The sequence below is a fragment of the Sciurus carolinensis genome, chromosome 3 (genome assembly GCF_902686445.1).
Source record: "Sciurus carolinensis chromosome 3, mSciCar1.2, whole genome shotgun sequence".
Lineage (NCBI taxonomy): Eukaryota > Metazoa > Chordata > Mammalia > Rodentia > Sciuridae > Sciurus > Sciurus carolinensis.
Genome location: NC_062215.1, coordinates 65,253,671 through 65,263,117, shown reverse-complemented (window position 1 = coordinate 65,263,117; position 9,447 = coordinate 65,253,671). Strand labels below are relative to the sequence as shown.

Sequence of the window (9,447 nt, the reverse complement as noted above, 5' to 3'; positions counted from 1 at the left end):
AACAAAACAAAACAGACAAACAAAAAAGACTAGGACCCATTTCGGGGGAATGAGGATAATTTTTTCATTAATGATATTGTGTAATAATTGAATCTCCATTTGAAATAAAATGAACTTTGATCCCTACCACTTTTGTGTGATCAAACACAAGAAGTTCATTCAAGATGGATCATAGACCTAAATGCAAAAGGTAAAACAAGAAAGCTTCTAGAAGACACCAGTGAAACTCCATATCACGTACAACCACAAGAAAAGGATCTTAATTAGAATAAGTTATACTCCATGTCTGTATAATATGTCAAAATACACTCCACTGTCATGTACATCTAAAAACAAGAACAATGACAAGCTTCTAGAAGAAAACAGAGGAACATCTTCATGACCTTGAGGAAGCCCAAGATTTCTTAGAGCACAAAAAGCACTAAACATAAAAGATTGAGAATTTGAACTTCATTAAAATTAAACACTTCATCAAAAGACATTATTAAGAAAGTGAAAAGACCAAAAGAGGATATTTGCTTGCTTACATCTAACAAAGGATTTGCATCTAAAATATAGATATCAAATTTCTATAGGGTTGGGGTGTAGCTCAAGGTGGAGCACTTGCCTAGCACGTGTGAGGCACTGGGTTGAATCCTCAGGACCACTTAAAAATAAAATAAAATAAAGGCATTGTGTCCATCTACAACTAAAAAACATTTTTAAAAAATTCTACAAATCAATAGGAAAAAGAATTCAATTTTAGAAATAGTGAAAATTATTGTTTCATAAAATGCAATGTCCAAGAGGCCTACGTGCATTCAGGAAGGTGTTTAACATCATTAGTTATCAGGAAGATGCAAATTAAAATTCATAATGAGATACCACTACACACCCACTCAATTGGCTGTAATTGATGATACCAAGTGTTATTGGGGATGCAAAGCAACTTCACTCTTGGAGTGTGAACTGGTATGACCACTTTGGAACACCATTTGACAGTGCCAATTAAAGCTACCTATGCCCACCTTGTGACCTAACCTTAGCACTCCTTCTACTCCACAAAATGAGAGCTTGTAGCCTATTCTTCATTTGTATATTGTCTACTGTTGTGGTCAAAAAGAGGCAAAAATATTTACTTCTGGCCCTTTACAGAAATGGACTTTCTATGCAAAAACATGGCTGAATCTCACAGACATCATTTTGGGCAAAAGAGGCCAAACCAATGAGTACACACCATATGATTCCTTTTTCATCAAGTTCAAAAGCAGACAAAAGTAACCAATAGTGATAGAGGTCAAGAGAGTGACTACATTTGGGTAGGAAGATCTGACAAAGGGATGTTAGGGGGGTATTCTCTATACCTTGATGGAGGTGGTGATTCCATAAGTGTATTTAATTATGTAATCTATCAGGCTGCTCAGTGGAATTTGTGCCCTTCACTGCCTATAACTTCCACCTCCATTTTTAAAAGGCAAACAAATGCAGGCATCCAAGCATGGTCTGCCATGGGCAAAGCAGAGTGGAGCAATGTCCTCCTTTATCCCAGAGATTATTTGTGTAGCTGTGCCATGGTCCCTTTCTGAACAGAGCATACAACAATGGTGAATTTCTAACCCACAACCCTTGCTTATTACCACTTGACCCCCATTGACCTATCTCCAAACACATGACTCAAATAAATGGTTCCAAAGGCAACCTTCCATATCTGGTCCTTCAACTTTAGTGCAATTATTAGTCTCCTAGGAGCTTGCTAGCAACACTGGTTCCTGTTACCTCCTCCCCCATTTTCTAGTTCTTTCAAGTCCTGGGTGGGATTCAGGAAACTGCACTGCCAACTGGTGCTGTGGTGCTTCTGATGGATGATCCAGAGACAGATACCCAGAAACACTGCTTTGCAGGCTGAGGCAGTAGCTCTGAGGATGCAAAGGCAAAAGAAGCAAGAGAGCTGAATTCATTCAGATAAAAGGAAGGAGGGAGCCAGAGGAAGATGTAGGGAAAGAGGGGAAGAGCAGGGAAATGAGGCAGACTTTATGAAGACTGGTCATGTAAAGTGCATGGAAAACCTCCTCCCATCTCCCTACCAAAGGGCGTAGCTCTGTCTGATGTATGGGCTGTGAGGCTGGCCATTTCCAGGGTGTGTTGAAGTCTGGGTCCAGTTTTCAGGGTGAGAAAAGAGGCTGTCCCTGGAGGTACCATCATATCTAGATTTGATTACCAAGCAGGAATATGAATATCACCCTCCCTACAGTATTTGGGTTCAGTCATTCCCATCGAAACTTCTGATTTTCTTCATGAACTCAAGGTTCAAAGCCACCTGGTACACCTTTGGGTAAATATATGTGTAGGTGTGTACATAGATACCTGCGCAAGGCTAACCAAGCCAGGTGATGGGTATAGCCAGAAAAGACCACATGACATAGATTACATTAAACCATTAAATGAATTGACAGAGTCCCTGCAGCTGCTCTAAAGAACAAAGAGATCTTTATGCACTGAGACATATTAACCTCCAAGGTAGATTTTTAAGACTTAAAAGTAAGATAGCAAAATATCCATAGGCTCTTTTTTTTTTTTTTTAATGTGGGATCTCACTATGTTGCCCAAGTAGGCCTTGTCACTTGGGCTTAAATGATTCTCCTGCCTCACGTAATACTGTACATGCTTTTATGCATTGACTATCTCAGGAAGAATTACAGAACCCTAGAATGGGGGTGACCTCTAGGAAGGGAAACAGGGCGTGGGAGAGAACTGAAATTGGGAGCAAGGATTAATTTTTATTCTATATTCTTTGATATTGTTTGTTTTCTTATCATGCATAAAATTTATCTATTAAAAACTTAAAAATTGAGGGAAGAAAAAAGGAAGAAAGGATGAGAGGAGGGAAGAAAGGGAGCAACAGAGGATTGTTAGATGGTGGGGAGCTGCTCAGAGTGAGAAGCAAACCCAGGCCCTGGGGGTTTCTCTGCTGGTCAGCAAATGTCCAGGGCAGCAGGCTGTTCACTGCATCTGGGCTTCCTCCTCCATCACTTCATCCACAGCCTGTGGTAAAGAACATGTTGTCTTGAAGTCGTGCCCACACCCGGGGTGGAAACGCCATGGTGTGCCAATGTGAAATTTCCAGCCACTTCTCTAGTGTCGTGTGGGAGTTCAGAGATTGTCATCATTGGGCTAAATTAGCCAAGGTTGAAGCAAGAGGGATGAAATGCAGAAGGGCCAGAAGCTTGGAAAATATACTGAGGGCTAGCATAAGGGCCTCCTGATCACCGTCAGAGCTTAGAGATCTGAGAGGCAAGATGGGGCAGTGGGTAAGGCTCTAGGCCCCAGCTATCTTGGATTCAATCCTGGCATTCCCACTTAGAGATGGGACCTTCAGGAGCATCATTTGTTATGGTTTAAATATAAGGTGTCCCCCAGAAGCTCATGTGTGAGACAATGCATGAAAGTTTAGAGGTGAAATGATTGGGTTAGAAGAGTTTTAACCTAATCAGTATGTTAAATCCCCTGATAGGGATTAACTTGGTGGTAACTAGGCAGACAGACTGGAGGAGCTGGGTCCCATGGGGACGTGCCCTTGGGTTTACATTTTGTCCATGGTGAGGGGAGCTCTCTGTCTCTTTACTTCCCGGCTGCTTTCCTGTGCTACACACTTCCGCCATGTTGTTCTCCTCACCTCAGGCCCCGAGGAATGGAACCAGCTGTCTATAGATTGAGACCTCTGAAACTCTGAACCCCCAAATAAAAATTTCCTCCTCAAAATTGTTCACATCAGGTCTTTTGGTCACAGCAGCAAAAAAGCTAAAACTTCATTTCTCCCACATTCAATTCGACAGAATCTGCCACATTGGGCTTTAGTGAGAATTAAATGCCTAGATGTGAGTAGTAAGCAAACTGTGTCTATCACGGAAAGACCACCAGCAGCTGGGAGTCATTAAGGCTCTTGCATCTTATTTGAATTCTAATAGTATCCTGTGAGGAGGTTCCTTTGATACACAAAAGCTTAGGTAAGTAGTCTCTAAGGGCTAGACAGTAGTTTCTGATACAAGCCTACGAATTTGATCTGCTGCTTCATTTCCCAAACTGTTCCAACCAACATTTAGTGTCTTGCCAAAAATTTAATAATTCTTCCTCCAAAACAGGGTTTTGTCACCAACAAGTTTGGGAAACACTGGATTAAGTGGAATTAAACAGGTTATTTACAGTAGACTTCATCAGAACATTTGAAGTGGTAAAGCACCTCCAACTCTAAGGACAGGAGCATTTTCCCAAAACTTTTTATTATTAAACAATTTCATGTCATACTCTGGAGGAACATTAGGTTGTGTGGATGACATGCTAGCCTGCATCAGGACAGGCATGATGAGAAGAATGCAGAACTATTCAACATCCATTTTCATGCCAATCTCCATCAAAGAGAATGCCTTCAAACCAGAAAACACAGAACACTCTAGGGCATGACAGTTAAGAGGGGGACAACGAACTGTGGAAAGAAAACAAGCCTTGAGGGAAAATGAGGATCTGAATTCAAATCCCCACTCCCCAAGCTAGGACAGGGCATTTGCTGTCTCAGAACCTCAGTTTCCTCATGAATTAGTGGACAGAGTAGCATCTATTTCATTAGGTTGATTTAAGATTCACATGTCAGTGACTAAAGTATGTGCTTTCCATATGGTAATTTCTCAAGGTTAGTTTCTTTTCTGTATTAGTTTAGATGTTTTCAGTTACAAATAGCAGGTGACCAAACTTGAACTAGCTCAAGGGGGGAAAACAAAGGGAATTTACCAAAGTAAGTAAAAGTCCAGATGGGGCTTTTACTTTTATGTGTGTGTGTGTGTGTGTGTGTGTGTGAGAGAGAGAGAGAGAGAGAGAGAGAGAGAGAGAGAGAGAGAGATCATTAGAGAAGATGGGAATTCTGACCACCAGGGAGCTTAATGCCAAACCCTGGAAACTTTCTAGACTGATCATTGACTAGACGATCTATGAGTGCCTTAAATTCTAGGGACCAATGCAAATGCACCAAAAGCAAGTCGTCTGCAGATCATCTTTTTTTCTTTTTCTAAAAGAGGATCAGCATGGGGAAATGACACTCAGGCTGTGTAGGAAGGTGGCGCCAGCAGCTATCAGCATTTCCAGGAGTTTACAAAAGCTTAGTCCAAAAGCCTGCAATTTTACTAAAAGAACCTACTGAAAATAAAGCCCAATGAGTCTCCTTGGCTGTAGAGATATTTTTAAAACTGGACTAAATAATCTTTTACAGGACCTGGACAGAAAGAAAGAAAAAAAATTTTGAGAAGCACTTCATGGATGTAGTGTGACTGACTCTCAGAAAAGACCTGTGACAAAACCTTTCATGAGAAGGTGGGCCACCTGTATTGACAACTGCCTTTCAGGGGAACATTGTAGTTCCATGTAAAACAGAACTTGGAATTTTCTGCTACAGTACAACCTAACATTGTTTATTAAAGTGTATTAGTTCTATATACACTTCTCAGTACATTGTGTGTGTGTGTGTGTGTGTGTGTGTGTGTGTGTGTATGTGTGTGTGTGTGTGCGTCCATGCTCTTGGGGACTGAGCCCAGGATCTCAAGCATGCTAGGCAAGTATTCCACCACTGAGCTACGTTCCCAGTCCTTCTCAGTGAATTTTATACTTATTTACATCTGTACTCATCATTCAGGTCTAGATATGACACATTTTCAGTTCCCCTGAAGGCTCCTTCACACCTTTCCTTGTCAATCTTCTGCCTCAGAAACCACCATTCTGATTAGTTTTGCCTGTTCTTGTCCATTGTACAAAATATACTCTTTTGTTTCTGGCTTTGTTAGTTCATGGTTAGAACACAAAATGCATTATATTGCTAAATAGAGCAGTAATTCATTCTTTCTCCTTGTTGGGTAAATTTATTTGATGGATATTTGGTATGGGAGGTATTTTGTTGATATCTTTTATAATATCAGTGAAACACTGTTGCTAACATTTAATTTAGTGATTAAAGATTAGATACTTTCTTCTGAGCTTGAGCACAAAACAAAAATGATATTTTTTTGGCCACATTTTTAAAAACATTTTACTTGAGGTCCTCGCCAATGCAATAAGTCAAGGAAAAGAAATGAAAGAAAAACTGGAAAGGATACCATAAAGCTATTTTTTTTTAAGATGGCATGAATACATATGTAGGAAAGCTGAAGAATCTGTTATTGGAATTAACAAGTAAATTTAGTAAAGTCACTAGCTACAAGGTCAATATAAAACATCAATTTTATTTACATATAACTAGCAATATTTGAAAAATAAGATTCTTAAAAGACCACTTACTAATTATGTGTGTGTGTGTGTGTGTGTGTGTGTGTGTGTAAGGGGGAGGAGAGAATATGAAAAACCAAAGTAATCAAATGTTAACATTTAGGGAAACTTGAGTGAAGGGCATATAGAATTCTTTAGTACTAATTTTGCAATATGTCCTTGAAATTATTTCAAACTAAAAAGTTAAAAACACTTATAATAGTACCAACAAATCAGATATGAGAAAATAAATCTATTAAAAGATGCATAAGGCCTACATTAAAATCATAAAACATAATTGATACAAACTAAAAACATAAGTGATTGGAAAGAGATACCATATTCATGCATGGAAAGAAACAATATTGTAAGCTGGCATTGTTCTAAAAAGTCAGTGCAATCTCAAAATCCCAGCAGAAATTATAAATATCAACAAACAAAGGATCTAGATCAGCAAAGACTAAAGTTTGGCAAGCTTTTTCTGTAAATGGCCAAACAGTAAATATTTTACGCTTACAGACCATTATTAGTCTTTGTCACAACTACTTAGTTTTGCCCTTGTGACACAAAAACAGCCAGGCACAATATGGAGACAAATGGACATGGTTAGGCTCCAATAAAACTTTATTTATAGAAACAGGCAGTGGTCAAATTTGCATTGTAGACCAGTTTGCCAATCTTTGGTGCTGGTGAGAGTTGTATGGGTTGGAGAGAGTCCCACACTCTGGCCCCTGATGATCAGGATCTGCTTTCTGCTTGCTCTGGATTACGGTGCCTATGATGGAGGTGTCCAAGGAGGAGGAAGTTTGTTCAGGGTGAGCCCAGGCCACCCAGAAATATGATGGTAAGGAGCAGGCAACAGGGAGCAGACTGAGGTTGGGTTTCAAACCAAGATACTGGATTCTAGTTAAGAGAAAGATCTCTGAGAGCTTAACAGTGAAAAGGCATAATCTGCATTAACACCCACAATCTGAAGGCGTGACAACTAAAGGGACACACAGGGATGCGTGGCACACAGACATGTGCACACAGAGAAAGAAAATCTATAGTTCTTTAGAAGTAGGAAGACATTCTTCTTCACCAAAATGGGTATATCCTGCTCACTTATCAAGTTAAAAAATCTCCAAGAATTAAAGAGACTGTGCCCCTGGGGCCCCATCACAGTCCTGGTGCTGTAGTAGTATGTTCCGCAATGGCCGTGACTGACACTGCATCGTGGTATTGACAACTGGTGTGAACTTCATCATGTTGACGGATTAGACCTTCCTAATTCTTTATAATTACCTCCGTGCTATGTTTGTCGGTCCTGGTTTTGTTCCTCTGGTGTGAATACTGGAAAATTCTCAGGACACCATGTGTCTCCAGTATTGCAGAGTCTGTCAGGCACCACACTCACATCCCTGCAGAAAGTGTAGCAGATGAAGAGGGACCATCCCTGACCTTGGATCAACAACTGTCTCATTCCAAAGTCATGCTTTGTTCACACTGCTTCTCCTTTGAGCACTGCTGGGTTGTAACCATGCCACTTCAGGTTTTGTTATGACTATGTACAAACAACTTTATAATCGGTTCTCCTTTGGGTGGAACACAGTAAGGACTGACAAGAGCGCAGTCCAGAGAGATCCTCTTCCAGTTGTTCCCTTTGGATTAGCTGACTGCTGCCACCTTGTTTGCCTTGAGATTAACTGTTGAGTTTTTTGTTTGTTTGTTTTTTGTTGTTGTTGTTTTTTAAGGAAAATGATTCTTAGAGACAGAACTTTTAAAGCATGGATTGAAGAGAAGGCTAAAGATCGAATTCAATATTACCAACTAGATGAAGTCTTTGTTTTTCCTTATGACATGGAAAGTCAATGAAAGAACTTTAAAGGGGTATTTACGCAAAATCATCTCCTGAAGGAGATGAATTGGAGCAGCCAATAAGAGAGAGCTGTCACCAGTTCAGCTTAACAATAGACAGTTGAAACAAAAAGCAGATAAGTTCTCATTATAATTTCATAGAACAAGATCAAAACCTTTTTCACAAACCCTTGCACTGAAGAACCTTAAATACAGTGATACTGGTTGTATAGTTGTATAGAGAGAAAAAAGATTTTTTTTGTTGTTGTTGTTGGTTTTTTTTGTTTTGTTTTGTTTTGTTTCATTTTGTTTTGTTTTTGGTACCAGGGATTGAACCTAGGGGTGCTTAACCACGAAGTCACATCCTCAGTCGTTTTTATCTGTATTTGGAGACAGGGTCTCACTAAGTTGCTTAGGGCCTTGCTGAGTCACTGAGTCAGCCTCCTGAGCCACTGAGATTACAGGTGTGCCCAGTTAGAGAGAAAATTCTTGATGATTTCTTTGGAGAAGGTATTTAAGAATAAGAGGATGCTTCCCTAGAAATTGCAGGGAAATGTCCCTGTGATTCTAAAACAGATCCAGTCCCAGAAGAAAAATACAACCACCGTTAAAATGAAATTATTCTTTAAGTCTGCTTCATTACTTGAAAATTGTACATATCACTAACAAATTATGCAAGAAGCCCACACTGGTTAAGGTGTCCTTTCCCTCAAAGGTGCCGTAGTGCCATGATTTAAATATCTTCATTGCCATCTTGATAGGGAGAAGCCATCCTGCATATGCCTTTGAATTCCTGCCCTTTTACCACCTCTTCTTCCCCCTAAAAGGAAAAACATTTCACTCAAGTAAGTTGATTGCACTTTCTCTGGGGTTTTGTTTTGTTTTTATGTGCTGCACCCTCTGGACCTCGCCTACAGATATGAAGTATGGTTCCCACTTTGCCAGGAGCATCTGCAGGTGATAGTTTCCCCTTCATTTGCTATTTCTTATATAATATTCTAGATACTATAGAACTTAATTTGTCAAACTCAATAAAAGCTCAAATTTTGTTATTTGTCTTTTAGTAATGCAGATTTTGTCAAATCCAATAAAGATCAATGGGTGTAATGTATAAAAAGTAAGATAATAGAGCTACATGTGGCATCAGATTAACATGGGCTTCGGCTACGGTCAGACTTTCATGATGTCATTTCTGTCCATGTCAATTCTAGAGTGTTAAGGACGTAACAATAAAAAAAAGTAAAATTTCCCTTCATCTTAGGTGGTTCATATCAACACAGAGAAAGTTCTAATGGGAAGCTCTGTCCATGGTTCTGTACGAATCAATACTTTTAGTAAAGACTCAAGTGA

General features: G+C 39.6%; 1 pseudogene; it reads left to right on the top strand.

Annotated features, from left to right (window-relative positions):
- Positions 1-7,453: 7,453 nt before the first annotated feature.
- Positions 7,454-8,222, top strand: LOC124979418 (palmitoyltransferase ZDHHC6-like; annotated as a pseudogene).
- The last annotated feature ends 1,225 nt before the right edge of the window (positions 8,223-9,447 follow it).